The sequence below is a fragment of the Zalophus californianus genome, chromosome 3 (genome assembly GCF_009762305.2).
Source record: "Zalophus californianus isolate mZalCal1 chromosome 3, mZalCal1.pri.v2, whole genome shotgun sequence".
NCBI classification, from domain to species: domain Eukaryota; kingdom Metazoa; phylum Chordata; class Mammalia; order Carnivora; family Otariidae; genus Zalophus; species Zalophus californianus.
This window is the reverse complement of record NC_045597.1, coordinates 99,476,609-99,493,217: the sequence shown is the minus strand read 5'-3', so window position 1 is coordinate 99,493,217 and position 16,609 is coordinate 99,476,609. Positions and strand designations below refer to the sequence as shown.

Sequence of the window (16,609 nt, the reverse complement as noted above, 5' to 3'; positions counted from 1 at the left end):
ACTAACATAACATAATAAAATTAAATTAAAAAAAGAGTAAACTTAAATGTCACACCTCCTTGGGGAGTATGCCACCAAAGCATGCCCAGCGTGGCAAGGGCTGTTGGAAATAGATTCCAACCTAACCCCATCGCCTTGACTGGGCCCCCTCGTAGGGCCCAACCTGCACAGTCATACGTGATGGCCCTATAATCCTGAACCCACTAGAAATCCAGAGGATGGGCAACTTGCCAGTGCCCCCACTAGAACAACTTGCTCTCCTATTTAATCCCAACACCTTGTTCTCATGTCTCTAGGTTTCATCCCCTAGAAGTAATTAGCTCATTTATTTCTGAGTACAGATCAGAGCTAGAAGGGACCTCAGGGACCACCTAAAATAGCTCCATTTTCTCCAGATGTGGACACTGAGACCTCCACGGGGTGGAGTGATTTGCCAACAACCCCCTGGTTTGGTCTGTGATGCTGTGGCTGGAATCCAAGCAGTCCAGAAATGGAGCTTTCATCCCGACAGAGAGAAATTTTCTCCCCAACCACAGCACCTCCAGCCTTCATCCACTCGCCTCACAAAAACTGTTGCAGAGGCAGACCAGGGGAGAGACACGAATGGAAAAACTTAGCCATCCATGTTCCTGAAAAAAATAAATGTCAAAACAAATGTTTCACCATGTTCTTCTGATAATGGGTCAGCAGAAACATCTTGACATATGGAGGAAAAACAGACCTTTTCCCTCTACTTTTTAAAAAAGTTTTATTTCTAAGGTCCCATAGGGGAAAAAACCCATAAGCTCCTTTGGAAGCCTATTAAAAACAGTCTTCTGAAGACGGTCCTACCCCTCTCAGCAGGAGCCTCTTCCTCTGCTCCTGTTACAACTTAGATCCTTAAGAGCTCTCAGTGGAAATGGGGAACTCATTGTCTTCCAGTAAACCATCTCATGCAGATGTGTACACGGTGTAGAGTCACCCCTCAGCTTTCCTGCCTCCTTATTAACAGACTACAGTGGTTTTTCATCTTAGACCTGCATTGTTTTCTAGCTGCCCGTCCCTTGCCCTCTCCGTGCCCCCATGTCCTCCATGTACCCCACATGTGTCAACCATGTTTTAGTGCTTTGAGGACCAGGACTTGCTAGATGTCTGGGTCCCCACACAAGCAAGGTGCCGCTTTTTGAAATCACAGGGTCCTAGACTTTCTAGCCCACAGGGACCTCTGAGCCTGCCTGTCCAGTGGCCCAACATCACCCATTGAGCACCCCAGCCCTTTCCCACCCCTCAACAAAGGCAACTTGACCCTTCCTAGAGCCTCTACATCATTTCCAGGCTCCCCAGTGAATTCTGATGTCCACTGAAGATTTCTATCTAGCCCACCCCTCACTTTACAGAGGAGCAGCCCCATGTTTCCATAGTCCCACATCTATGAGCGGTAAGCCTGAACTCTAGAGCCCCAGAACCCCTTTGTCCTGGGCCCCTGCATGTGCTCTCCACCTTACCAGTGTCCTCATCCCTGGTTCACATTAGAATTGGGGATCTTTAAAAACAACCACCACCAATTGCTTTGAAATAAGACACCCACCCCAGACCAACCAAATCAGAAACTTTGGGGATAGATCCTGGGCATCATCTTTAAAAACAAACAACAAAAAAAAAGCATTGATAATTCTCCAGGTCAGCTAGAGTTGAGAACCATGAGGCTTCACCATGCCATCCTCAAACAGAACTAGCTGAATGAATACATGGAAATAAATGCCTCAAGTAATATAAGCCTTTAAAAGATCTGTATCCATCAACCAGTACCCCCTAGCTATTCACTAAAGGTCAAATTCAGCAAGGAAAGTGAATTCTCAGCCCCACAAGGGACTGCCACCAAGTCCTCCTGCTGCCTTTGAACTGAAGGCCAGTTGGTGGCAAAGCAGGCTACCCAGCCCTTGGAAAGCTTGTCCTGCGAGGTCTGCTACCCAATGTTCTCCTGCTCAGTCACAGGAACTGTCACTGGTGCATTAGCTGAGCTCAGCGGGGCTGTGCTGGTTTAGCACTCTCACCACAGAACAACAAAGTCGAAGGAGCCAAAACTATCCACTGTGTCCTCTTCTGGACTCCGAGGTGGAGGACATATCTGCCTAGTGGGTCCATAGTACTTGAATCCCTGTATTCCATCCCTGTAGCCTGGTAGAGAAAGTTCCATGATCATTTCCTAGTACCTTTTGACTTTAGTTTCCCTATGATTACCAGATACTTTTCAACTGACTTATATAGTCAGAACACACATCCAGTGGGGGAACACTACACACAAAGTGCCTAGCCCTTTAGAGCATTAAGCAAGATCCACACACTCAGCCTGGTAAAATCCCCACAGTATCAGCCCACTACACAGTGTTTCCAAGAGATTTTCTGGATCTGTTGCTTCTTTCTCTGCCTGACCAAATGCTAGTGATTTGAGTGCACTAAGCAAATGCTTGGTTTCCTTCTGGGGTGTCATCTAAGTGAAACAAATGCCTTTATTCTCTGTTATTTGAAGAGACTGCCAGTAAGGACAGGCTCTCTGCATCCCCTGCCCCCCAACAGGACAGTTGACATTCCAGAGGGCGTTTATCCCATTCAATGCTGTCTGACCCTACCCCAAGCCAGGCTTCTACTCAAGGGTCTGAAACGAGGTTCCAGGCCATATTTGTGCCTTTACTGTCTCTCTGCATTTAGGCCAACGTTATATAAGGCCAAGAATACAGAGTTCCTTGAGCCCCACCCTGAGCCCCTATGCTACTCCCATACTGACCACAGCCCAGTCTCGTCTCTCCTTCATTTCTGACCTGAGCTCTTTATGACCTTGAAAGAAGGGCAAAGACCACAGGACCCAACACTGGAAACTAGCACCAGAGGAAATGCATTTCACCAAATGCAAGACTGAAGCATACCAAGTAAACCAACCACCTGGAGATATCCTTAATAAGCCACAGCAACGTAAGCCTGGCTTGGCACAACAAACATGTTCCAGCCAGAAACACATGGCATCAACTGGGGAGCCTTTAAAGTATACTGATGCCTGACTTTCACTCCCATAAACCCTGATTTAATTGGTCTAGGGTTCAGCCAGGTCATTATGATTTTTTTTTTCTTTTTTACACAAAGCTTTTTCAGTGATTATAATGTTCCAAGCCAAGGTTAAGAAGCATGGAGGCCAAGGGACACTGAAAACACAGAGGTAGAGACCACAAGGAAGGCAAAAAGAAGAAAAGTAGAGAGATGTTGTGGGGGGGTGGGGAGATGCAGACTGGGATTAAAGGAGATTCAGGAGGGGAGCAGAGAAGAAGAGACAACCAGGGCAGGAAGGAGAGGACAACACAGATGGCTGGGGACGGCAGGAGGAAGAAAGAAAACCAACAGGTCCGGAAGAGATCCAGATGGCAAGAAGGCACACTACGGGTATCTGAGAGCTTACTGTGTGCCGGGCCCACTTAGCCAGGGGCCTTGCCAGAGAGGGCGAGGGGGTGATAGAGGGCAAAGAGGAAGAATAAGGAGACAAGGGCAACCAAGGGAAGAGAGAAAGGAAGAGAACTTTCACATCAAGAATGAAGAAAGTTGAGCAAACATGTGTAACTTATCCCCCCAGAGCCCAGTCAACAACCCGTACTTTGTGACGGATTTCAATAAAACCTCAGTGGGGGCAACACTCCAGAGTTTTCATTAAGCACAACCTGGTCTTTTTCCTTTCTGCATGCAGTTAGTTTCTAGCATCCTGAAGATGCTCTTCCTCGCGCTGTGTTGGGAGCAGGCCCGCTGGGAGGGAAGCAGGGCTCCCAGGACCTGGGAGGAATTGCTTCTTCACGGGGGTGGGCCATTTGGCTGCTCTGCAAAGCCCCCAAGTTCACTGAGGCCCCTGAAAATGAACTCTCAACAGCAGCTCCATTTTTTTTCCTTTTCTGAAAACAGTCAAAAGGAAGAGGCTGCCAAGGGAGCCCAAAAGCACAGTTATAATTAAAGTTTCCCTAGCATTTTCATTAGAAACCTGTTTTAGTGGTTTATACCTCAGCAGTAAAACCAGAGCTGCTGTCTTGCTTCTCATGGCCCAGAGGCTCAGCAGGAACATAAATTCGCTTTGATCACAACAACAACAACAACAAAAATGCACTTTGTGATAAGTGGACCATAATGAGGGGTAAATGCTTCTGATACTAGACTGGCTCCCCACTCACATCGCACATCAAAAAGTGTTTCCTAAAAATGAAAGGAGCCCATTTGTGCCTAGTGACTTGAACCCCAATTGCTCTTTGAGCAAATTCTGGTGGGCACGCTGTTTGTCCACATCTACACATCTTCACCTGTGGTCACCTGGCGTTCCAGACAGGGACCTGCCAGCCACAGCTCTGAAGACACAGAGATGGAACTCACCTCCCACTTGAAAAAAATATCAAATTTAGGCTCTTAGGAACCTGAGCTTGGGGCCCTAACTATACAAGCTCTGCGCTACAGGTGTTACTGCCCACCCGGCCAGTCCTGACTCTGGACCAAAAAAAGAAAGTCAGCTCACCAAAGACCCACCAAAATGACCACCACTCACACTGCCTTCACTGTGGGCCACACGCTATTCCCAGTGTCCCGAATACTTTACAAGTAGTAACTTGTCGAATTCGCAGATCAACCCTATAAGGTAAGTCCTGTTATTAGATTCATTTTACAGATGGGTAAATCAGAGCACAGAGTGGTGATCGTCATTCCCTAAGAGTTAGCAGTGGGGAATTTGGGATAAAACCCAGCCAGACACTGACTCTTGCCTTTCTATCCTGCATTTAAAAGCTTCCCTCCTTCTCTACCTTCTTCTTTCCCTCCCTTAGTGTGTCTGTGTAAAATATTTTGAACCCAGAGCCCAAAGTGTTTGGTCTGGTTTGGATTGGAGGCATGGGAGAGATTTAAATTAAGTTTCAATTCACTACCACTAAATATTTACCAAGCATTTTGCTATGTGCCAATTTCTATGCCTAGAGAGATAGGAGAGAAATACTAGACGGGACCAAGCAAAGTCAGGTGTATTCTGCTGTAGGATCTCTTAACATCCCTACCATAAAAACATGACCATCTACTTGGGAGGCAAGACACATAGGTGCAGGCACACTTACCCAGAAATATATACAACCAGCAGCAACATGAGAGATCATTTTTAGCTAAAAGAGACCTGGGAGATCATCAAATTCAATGTTCCTATTTATAAATTGTGTCAAACAGCCCTGGTGGACTGCAGTGACATGCGAAGGTCACCTGATCCACTGCCTCTCATTAGGGGGCCGTTTGAAGGCAGCATGTGGTGAGTATGAAGTATTTGCCAGTCATATGGCAGTAAAAGGCAGAAAGTCATTCCCTGATGGCTAAACCAGTATGAGTCTCCCATGCTAGTTGCAATCTGCCTTTCCTGTGAGAAAACCCAGAGATTACCCATAAAGATGTGACTGGGGAGTTTTGGAACACTCAGACAAACCTCTAATCAAGGGGACCTGGATGAAATGTCAGAGAGACGAGATGGGAGGGAGGACGTTCTAGGCCAAGGGACTTGGCTGGAGAACAGAAAGGAACTGCCCAAAGAGCCAGATGAAGAGTGTCTATCCTCCAGTGCTACAAGATCATAGGATTCAAAGTCTCAAGAATAGCTCTACTGTAGATCCCATACGCTTCCTGTGATTTGCATTCTCCAACCACCTCAGTTAAAGGCAGCCCCCTAGTCCTCCTTGTTCAGGTCAAAAATCTTAGAAGTTATCTTGTGAGTAATAAAAAAATCCCCAACTCCTGGGACTTAACCTATAAACCTTTGGAATGTCTGAAGCAACAGGATTATCTTTGTGATGAACTCAGAATGGGGCTGGTCACACCAGAAAGACCAAGCATGTGATTGGAAGGTTAGGACTTTGAGTCATGGGAGATCCGCCTGACCTCCAGGAGGAGGGGAGGGAAGCCAGGAGTGGATTGGATCCTGTGGGCAGAACCCTGTCTATGTAATGAAACCCCAATAAACACTGTGGACACTGAGCTCAGGTAACCTTCCCTGGACCGCAGTACTCTGAGTATTGTCATACATGGGGGTTCAGAGGGCAATGCATCCCTGCAGGGAAAGCTCTGCATTTGGAACCCATGCAGTCTTTACCCTATGCAATTATTTTTAATTCTAATCTGTAACCTTTTGCTATTATAAAACTGTAATCCTAAGTATGGAGCTTCTGGTTAGTTCTGAGTCTTTTCAGTGAATTACTGAACCTGAGAGTGGTCATGGGAACCCAGAAATTTCTAGCCAACTGGACAAGAGCAAGGGGATCCCTGGGGACCCCTGAATTTTCAGCTAGTATCTGAAGCAAGAACAGTTTTGCAGAGGACTGTGCCCTTCATCTGTGAAATCTGGCCCAACCCCACGACCCCGATACCTCTATCTTTCTTACATCTCCCCTCCTATCTGCCAAGAAATCCCATTTGTTCCAGTTTCAAAGTATCTCCATAATCTGATCACTTGACACAATCTCCCCTGCTTCCACACTGGCCTAAACCACGGGTCTCCCATTTGGATTACAGCATTAGCTTTCCAAATCATCTTCCTTGCTTCCACTCTTGCCCCTTCCTCTTTAGCTAGTCTCAGCACAGCATCCAGAGCGAGCCTGTTAAAACCTTAGTCAGGTCAGGTCACTCCTCAGCTCACACCCTCCAATGGCTCAACATCCAAGCCCAAGAAAAATACCAAGTTTCTGCCGTGTTCCTCCAGTAGCTGGTCCCCTCACCACTACTTTTCTCTACCTCATTTCCTACAACCCCCCTTCCCGGACCCTGTCAAGCATACTAGTCACTGAACCTACCAGGTATGCTCTCATTCTAGGGCTTTTGTAGACTTGTACCCTCTACCTGGAATGCTCTTTCCCTAGATACCCATGTGGTCACTCCCTTACCTCCTTTGGGTCTCCGCTCAAATGTCACTTTCTCAACACGTCCTTGCTGACCACCCTATTTCAAAGTCAACACCTATGTTTCAGTTTTCTCTTCAGCACTAATCATCTTTTGGCATACTATATACCTAATATTTGTAGTATTTTTAAATTTTATCACCCCACCTCCATTAGACTATAAACTATGACGGGAATTTGTCTACTTTACTCTCAGTCTCTAGAATACCCATGGGTATTTAATGAACCCTCGACAAATATGTATTGCACAGTGAATCCCTGTTCAGCAAGTGAATTTAGGTTCTCGTTCACTGTTGGGACAGAAGGCAAAAACTGGTGCAGCCACTTTGAAAGACAGTTTGGCTGTAAACCAATCACACATTGGCATACACCTACCACACCACGCAGCAGTCCCACGCCTACTTACCCATGAGCTAAAAAGCTATATTCACACAAAAGCTTGTATGTGAATGTTTATAGCAGTCTTATTCATAATTGCCCCCAAACTGGAAACAACCCAGGATGTCCTTCAACAGGTGAATGAGTGAATACAATTTAGTTTTTTTTGCAGCATGCTTATCCATTATGAGTGTGTTGATCTGTGGATATAAACACTGGCATCTCGGGGTGCCTGGGTGGCTCAATCAGTTAAGTGTCTGCCTTCGGCTCAAGTCATGATCTCAGGGTCCTGGGACTGAGACCTGCATTGGGCTCCCTGCTCAGTGGGGAGTCTGCTTGTCCCTCTGCCTCTGCCCTTCCCCCTGCTGGTACTCTCTCTCTCTCTCAAATAAATAAAATCTTTAAAAAATAATAAGAGAATAAAATAAACACTGGCATCCAAATAGATGTGTTTTTAAGTCTACATTTCTATTATAAACAATCAAATTGCCACTTGGGCTTTTTGTTTTGTTTTTTACACCAGTCTCCCCAGGTGACTGGTGTGAGTCCATCCCTGAGAGATGAACCTACTCTCACCATGCTGGCGATAAGGGTGAGTGACAATGCATGGACTTGGGTGATGTCATCAAAGCAAGTTTCACTTTGCTACAATCTCCAGACTTCTGGAGAGTTCCTAACTCAGTGTTTGCCCTTGAGGTTCCAATCCAACACCCAGTCCCATGGCTTTGAATTCAAGTTTGGTAGACACCAATCGGCCAGATGTCCCCAGGTCCTGCTGCACTCCTCATTCTGCCTATGTAGGAACAGGTGCTAAGTGCTTGTCAAAGGTCATATTGCTAACCAGTGATGATCTGGACTAGAACCCCAGGGCTGCTCCTCTGAGGGCCTGACCACCAATCATTGCTGTTATGTGTGTGGGTCTAAGTACGTGTATCTTCAACCTCACTAATTCTGTTTCCTTCTCTGCCTAAACATTTCCCTTTCGTTCCTATTCCTTAGATTTCTCTCCCTGATCTGATAAGCAGTAAACTTGCTAGCCAGGAAATGCTAGCAATGAAAACAAAGATCAGTCAGTGTGTGCTTTGTTACAGTATTACCTTTCTGCGTTTTGCATTTGACCTTCTATTCTTCCCCAGCTTAAAATTTTGGCTTGAACTCAGTACCATGTCAAAGAAAGTGAGAAGCTCAGTTTGTAAGTTAGCTCTATTGTATGAAAAAAATGGGAATAGCTTAATTTTTACAAAGGCATAGTTCTGCTTCATATGAATTTTCATAAGAGTTGGCACATACATAGGGATTACAAAGAAAGGACATCAGCCCTTTGCCCCACGTATTAAATTACAAGGCCTTTGCCACCTTCTCTCTTTTCTTAATAAAACAAAAACCCAAACCCATCACTGAGATAGAGCTGCCCCTTTTCTTACAGAAGCAGGGAGGAAAGGAAGAACTCCTTCAAGTTGGATGTAATTTTAAGCTTTATGAGTCTGACACTAAAAGCAACAGGGCACCTATTATTTAGGAAATACTGATGTCTTTATCTGAAAAATAGTAAAACCAATGCAGTTTTTAGTAATGTTCTTCAAGTGGGAAAACAAAACAAAACAAAACAAAAAAAAAACAAAGAAGAAGAAGGTCAGGCCTAACAAACTAGCTCCATCCAGGAACAGAGGCCACTTTTCCTGGTGACTTCTACGTGCACAGTCCAAATGCTCTTTGATGTGATAGAGTACACAGGAGATCTCTGCTCAAAGGGGAGCATGGTGCCTATTAGTTCAAATAAAATTAGCTTGAAGAATATGAAAATTTTATCAGATAAGCAGAATTAATTGAAATTACATCTCTGCCTAGAAGATATGCACACAGAAAAAAAGATCAGATACTACATGACAATTAAAATCTCATTATGCATCTTGTCCCCAGTGATCCATGGGAGGTTTGAGAGCTTGAAGAGGAAAGCTGAGCCTCTTGGCTCTGCACCTGATGTGGTGGAAACCTGGTTGCCAGGTAACCCATTAGTAACCAAGGAGGCAGAAGGGCTGGGGGAGAACACTTGCCAGAAAGGCATCTCTTGGCTTTTGTTGCACATGAGGCCCATGATTCTCTACTCAGACCTACCTAACACAACACAGTCGCTATAAAGGGGAAAAGCTGTCAGTCCATTTTTCTTTGGCTTACACAACCCATTGTGACCACTCTGATGAATTTTTTAAAGAATTGAACTTAACCTATCAGTTGTTCCGGCATTGAACAAACAGATCTTAAAGTTAGAGGGGTTCTAAGGTGAGGCTGGAGCAAGAGCATGGCAGATTTGCCCTTGGGTCTCTTCTGCGTGGTTGCTCCATCCTTCCTACCTGTGGCTGATTGTATCTTCCACTACAACAGTATCTTCCCATCCCACATGCTCTTCTGCAATGTGTCCCCATCAAGAGGTGGACTCCGATCCTACTCTCCGTGGGCACACATCAGGACTACTTCTACCAATGGTGTATGGTGACAGCGACACTGTGTGACCTCTAGGGCCATACATAAAACATGGAGTTTCTGGGGCACCTGGGTAGCGCAGTCGGTTAAGCGTCTGCCTTCAGCTTAGGTCATGATCCCAGGATCCTGGGATCGGGCCCCACATCAGGCTCCCTGCTCAGTGGAAAGCCTGCTTCTCCTTCTCCCTCTGCCTGCTGCTCTGCCTATTTGTTCTCTATCAAATAAATAAAATCTTAAAAAAAAAAAAAAAGACACACCATGGAGTTTCTGCCTTGTTTGCTGGAACACTTGAGCTTGAAGCTCTGAACCTCAATATAAGAAGACTTAAATCTGAGTCCCTAGAGGCCACCATACTGTGAAGAAGGCAAGTGCAAGTCATCATCTCACTGCTTCCAGAAAACCCATCTCACGCAAGTGAGTGTAGTGACCTCCAGGTAATCCCAGCCCCCAACCTCTATGTTTTCCTAGCTGAGCTCCCAGACATTCTGATTGTGCCCTGTCCTAACCCACAGAAACCATTAGCACATTAAATTGGTTGCTGGTTTAAGCCACTAAATTTTGAGGTAGTTTATCTTATAGCAATAATAACCGCAATGATAATGGGATATAGTAAGAAATACCTATTTTGTCTTATGGTTCCTGGCACAGAGCTTCAAAAACCCTTAGAATTTCCTGAGAGACAAGGGTGAGAAGAGTGTTTTGTTATTCACAATAAGCTCCTTTCAGCCATACCTGAGTTTATGCTCTTGGAGAATGGGGCTGGTTGCCAGAGGAACCAACTGGGTGACCAGAGGTTTGCAACTTTGAGCCTCCTCCCAACCTGCAACCTCTGGAAAGGTTAGAAGTCCTGGCAATTCACTTAATCACCAACGGCCAATGATTTAATCAATAATGCCTATGCAATAGAACCTCTGTAAAAACCTTTAGCAATGGGGATCAGAGAGCTTCTGGGTTACTAAACACATCCACATGCCGGGAGGGTGACACACCCCAACTCCACAGGGACAGAAACTCATTTTCTCTGGACTCTTCCACGCCATTGCCCTAGGACCACTTCATCTGGCTGTCCATTTCTATCTTCTTTTATAATATCCTTTATAATAAACTGATAAATGTAAATAAAGTGTTTCCTTGAGTTCTGTGAACTGTTAGAGCAAATTACCAAACCTGAGGAGGGGGTCATGGGAACCCCTGATTTGTAGCTGAGTCAGACAGTACCATGGGTAACGTCGGAACCCATTACTTGTGACTGCCATCTGTAGTTGAGGGTAGTCTTTTGGGACTTGACCCTTGAACCTGTGGGGTTGGTACTAATTCTGGTTAGTATCCTTAGTGTCAGAACTGAATTAAATTGTAGGACACCCAGTTGATGTCCACTGAGAACTAGAGAATTGCTTGGTGTGAAAAACCTACACGTTTGGTGTCAGAAGCGTTAGGAGTAGAGAAAAAGTCTTCCTTTAGCCACCCTTCCCTCCCACCGGAGGGCTGAGAGTTTGGAGTGCTTGCTGAGGAGGGAGAAGGCATGGGTGTGAGACTCCCTTATAGCAGGAATGCAGACAGGAGCCAGACCAGTCCCCAAAGACCTGTGATCCCAAGACTGCTAGCCACTCTGTACCTTAATGAACTCCACCATTAGCCTCCTCACAGTCACCATTGCCTCTCCCCTCCTCCTCTACCTCCCATCTTCTCAGCCACCCGATCCACTCTCTTAGGCTAACCCTGGCAGTCTTCAATCAGATGCAGACCCCACACTTCAGGAGCTACACGCAGTTAAAGCCCTGGGTAAGAGACTCAGCACCACTAGCATGAAACTCACGCGCCTTAAGGAAGCCGCTTTTCGTTCATTACTTTTGTCACAACTCTTTTTTTTTTTTTCCCCCATAAAGTGCCCTCTATTTTCCATCACCAGGAAGTGCACAGTCAGGGGAAAATAACTTATTTTAACATCTGTTCAGGACAAACCTAAACAAGAAAGCAAACATGTTCTAATTTTTTCCCCAAATATTTTACCATGGCTCAAGGCCAAAGGACACAAAATAAATATATACTTGGATGAAGGACCTCCCCCTTACGGTGGCCCCAGCGATGAGACAGCTATTGTATAATAGTATTCTGGTTCTTGGGCTCGTACACAGAGAGTTAGCTAAAAGTAGCTGAAGAAATAGCCAGAGAGCCACTGAACTCCTCATATACTATAGAATCCTGCTTTCTATGCTTTTGTCTGCTTGGAAACACTTCAAAAAAAAAAAAAGCTAGCACAACTTCACCGAAACACTGTGAGCAGGCACACCGCTGATGACATGCCACAGTGACCAACCTGGATTAGAATCACTTTAGACCACTCTCATCCCTCCTGAACCAAAGCTTTTAAATGCAGTCCCCACTGGAGGGCTTGAAAAATCTTTTTCACCATGGGAACAGATCTTCCATCTTTTAATGCTGCCAACCAGAAAACCAGATTCAATGTACAAATGTGTTTTTAACACAATTGGAGAGATTCCCAAATTTGAAAATTCCACTCTCCACTGCAGCCAGTTCATTATGTCAGAGAGCTCTCCTATCCCCCCCATAGCAGTAACTTAAAAGTCTAAAGAACCAAACTAACCCGTTTCCTGAAGAAACCAGAATTTTTACTGAAATGCATTTTAAGCCTGGTTGAAGCAGCAAATCGAGAATCGCATACAATGAGCACAGATCTACAATCTCAGCCAGTACCATATGAACTGAAAGACCCAGGATTCTGTGCTCCATGCAGTAATGCCCCTAGAATATTTCTAATTATAAGCTCTAAGGCTATCATCCTGTGGTATAAATATGGAATGTGGTGCTTGTCAGGCCAATCCCAGCAGCTTCGCTACGGAAACAACCTGGCTGATCTCTATCTAAGGCGGCAGTAGCTGAAGCGGCTTAAGTGTCTGATGGGATTTCCAGGGAACCCCCAAAGGGTGCCTCAACCCGGTGAGTCCTCACGGGTGCCACCAAACACATCTGACAGCAGATGGTACATCACGATCCTTCTAAGGAGAAGACAGGACAGAAGCAACTCTTCTGTAAGCCAGCGTGCTCTTCCTAACTCAGATGCTGACCTCTGCCTTCACACCAGAGGCTTCTGCAGTGGGGCTCACTGAACAATGTAGGCAGCTTGGTCTGCGAGCAGGCAGGGTGCAGTCACAATCCCCAACATGCTGCTCCCGACCATAAACACTGCCTATAATTGTTGCAAGTGGACGGCTTTATTTTCTTGTTGCCTCCTTTTTTAAAAAAAATATTGGCAAAGACAGCACAAATATTTTACTGTCTTTGAGGAATACCGAATGCTACACATCCCTGTGGTTAACACATACGCATTAGCTGAAGCTGAAGCCGACCTGTCCTCTCAGCGGCGGCTCCAGCTTCCTGCGGGCGGCAGCAGCGGGGAATCAGAGAGGGCTAATGGGCATGTTAATGAAGTTTCGCCCTGCAATTTGTCGCTCTGAGACGGGCATTCAAAAACCTGTATAGGAGCCCTATCACTGGAACTTGATTCCTCCTTCTTCCACTCCCTCTCCCACCCCCAAATCAAAGCAACTAAGGGTCAACCCAAGAGACCCCACCTTGTGGGGCACAGGAGTGCAGAGAGGCAGCGGCGGGCTCATGCCAGGCAATGCATGTCCAGATCCAGAACGTCAGGAGGTAGTTAACTGGAAAGCATCCTGTTGGCCCTGCCTCCTGGACCCCCCGCGAACAGCACCAGCTCGATCCTGTGTGTCCTGGCGTTCTGCTCCAGCGCTGGTCACGCGCCCCCCAGGGCCCCAGACACTGCATCCTGCACTAGGTCCGGGAGAGCAGGGGTTCTCGCAAGAACAAGTGCAACAACCAAGGGTGGGGGATGGTGCTGCATGATGCAGCTGCCGCTGGGTCCTCAAAACACGGACTGTGGATCCACGCAGAGAAAGCTGCTGTGGGGCAAGTTTGGAAATGGGTGCAAGGGCAACTCACCTGAATCACCCCGAAGCCTGGAGAGAAATAAATCCCTGCGCTTTGATTAATGTGGCCAGCAGCTTCTGCCTCAGCCAGATTGGGGCTGCCTGGAGGTGGGCCAGGGCCCCCCTGGGAGCCAGCAGGGACTCTCCACCAAGGGTCCAGAAAGCCGGAGGGGGGAGGGGTCATTAGGGGAAGGTCCTCGGGAACTAGGACCCCAGCAAGCCCGGGGACTATGTGACTTCTGAGGGCCCCAGGTGAGCGCAGAAATACCTGGGGAAAGTGATGGGGGTGGGGAACATTATCCCAAATCAGTGCAACATCTCTCTCGGGTGGAAAGGTTTATTATTATTTACATCGGAGCTCCTGGTATATTAAAAAGAATTCCGAGTTACCAAAGCAGTGCCAAAATATTGGTGTATTTTTGTGTGGACTGAGGGGGTCTATGAATGGCCTTCCTGGCCCACCGCCCTGCCCTGATTGGAGGGCTGGGGGCAACAGAATAACCTGCCCAGGTCCTGGGCACCCCCCACCCATGTCCAGGTTGTTGACAAGGCTTTTGAGATCTGTGGAAGTCAGTCACCCAGGAAATCTCTCTCCAATTGTTCTACATCCATAAACATGATCTCGAAGATTATCCAAATGAATGCCGCTAGATTAAGAGGATTATTCAAGTTTGGGAGAGCAAGCACTGTTTGGTAATCCTGTAGTAGGTAGCCCATTTCCTACCAAATTGCCTCTGAAAGCTTCATTTGCATGGAGATCCTCTGCTTTTCAAAACAGGGTATTCTTTCTTAGAAGCCTATACAAGTGGGTAAAATCCCCCAATCCTTTTATCTTTGCTTTTGCAATGAAACCATATTTTCCTTCAGAAAGAGCCAGACACTTAGCCAGGTCTCCCCACCCCCAGAAAGCCAACTGGACCTGGCTTCCTGAGAATGGGGCCTAGAATCCCAGCACCACCACCCCCAGGGTACCTCTCTCAGCCTTTCAGGCGATGGAGTAAAACCCTAAATCCAAGTATCATCTGCACCACCTCTTCCTTCAGCACTTTCCTGTTCGTACAGAATATCAAGTTGCTCGAATGTGGGGTGGCCTGCAGCTGTGGGTGTTCTTTGCTGGTTTGTCTATTAATTAGCTGAATGCTTTCTGACAGTCTGTTTGCCTTAGTAATGCTCAGGCCTTTCGGGGATGCCTTCCATCTATCCATTTAACATTTAAAAAATAAATTGTCTGATTGCAGCTTTCTGGTCCCAAGGCCTCTGTTATTAGCCACTGCTCCCCCCCTTTCCTTCTACACAGAGGTCATGTGCTCTCTGGCCTTGGCTTGATGGGCATGGTCCCTCCACGTTCAAGTACAGCTTTCCTTTTAAAAGCCACTAAACTCCTTCCCCCTCCCAAAAAGGAAAAGCTCATCTACCCGTGGCAATTTTAAAACTTCTCACAAATTCTTTGTTACTCCCGGCCAAAAAATGAGTGGTATATGTCTTTTCCTGCCATGACCTGCTTGTAACTATTTGAATGCAACAGAACTGGCCTCTGAGGCTGGGTCAGAAAGGGACACATAGTTTCCACCTGCTTCTCCTGGACACCTGCCCAGAGCCCTACACAATGCTCTGTAAGAAGCCTGAGGAAGGCTGGAGTGCAGGCAGAGCCCATAGCAGGGCTATGGCTAACAGCCTCAGCTAAGGTTTCCCTGACAAGGAGCACAGCTGCTCCATGTGTGAGTTGAAGACACCTCCAGGTGATTCCAGCCCCTAGGGGTCAGATCACTTTCTGCCAAGAAGATTTCCTGCCTGAGGCCTGTGACAAAAAGGAGCAAAATCATTCCTTCTGTGCCCTGTCCTGATTCTTAATACATATAATTCATCAGAATAAAATGGGCCCGTACTAATTAGGCTTCAGGCTTTTTTTTTTTTTTTAGATTTGAGAGAGAAAGAGCAGTGGGGAAGGGGAGAGGGATAGAGAGAATCCCAAGCCGACTCTCCACTGAGCTCAGCCCAACATGGGGCTTGATCCCAGGACCCTGAGATCACAACCTCAGCCAAAAAAATCAAGAGTCACATGCTTAACCGACTGAGCCATTCAGGCGCCCCTAGGCACTAAGTTTTGGAGTGCTTTGTTTTGCAGCAGTAACAATTGAAATGTCCCCCAAACCCTCTCTCTCCCTTTAAGTTCAGTCCCTATGAATTCACAGGGCACCACAGGACATTAACCTTAATTAACAGATTCTTAGTCTTTTCCTTTTAAGGCAGGTGAAATGTGCCCAATTTTGGGGGACTGGCCACACTTTTTTGAGTGGGATGTTGTGTGCTAGGGGAGAGTAGAATCTCAGGCAGAAAGAAGTCATTGCTAGCAAAAAGTCCAGTAGCTTTGGAACTTTTTGACCCACGCCAAGAGATACAATGTAAAATTGGAAAGCGCTGCTTTGAGTAATGAGGTCCCAGAGAGGTGGGAGAACCTAGCACAGCTAGAAGTGGTCCTGGAGGCACTGTCTGCCAGCCATGGGACCCCAGGCCTCACAGATGCTCAGCCAACTTGACCTTACCCCACCCGCCCCATAACTCCTCCAGCTCCATCCATGAGGATCTAAGAGCAAGACTCCACCAGCCACGTGGTCTATAGTGTTCTTCCTCAGCTCTACCCTAAGCTGGAGAAAAGGGCCAACAAACACGCGTCCGGCCCCCAGGAGAGGCTCTCAGACCAGGTTTCATGCAGGAATGAAATAAAGCCTCCCTGAAAGGCAAGTTGCAAATCACTTAAGAATTATATTGTGCCACTTCTTCCACACAGAATCCTGAACTGAAATACCGTAGCTCACGAGGATCTTTAAGAATCACGTCTCCATCACCTCAGGCAGGGATTTGGTT

The 16,609-nt window shown here is 46.5% G+C and overlaps 1 protein-coding gene across 2 annotated transcripts in view; it reads right to left on the bottom strand.

The window, feature by feature from the left end:
- Positions 1–16,609, bottom strand: part of GPR39 (G protein-coupled receptor 39) — a 198,729-nt gene that overhangs the window by 38,743 nt on the left and 143,377 nt on the right. The gene's annotated exons all lie outside the window — the stretch shown is intronic.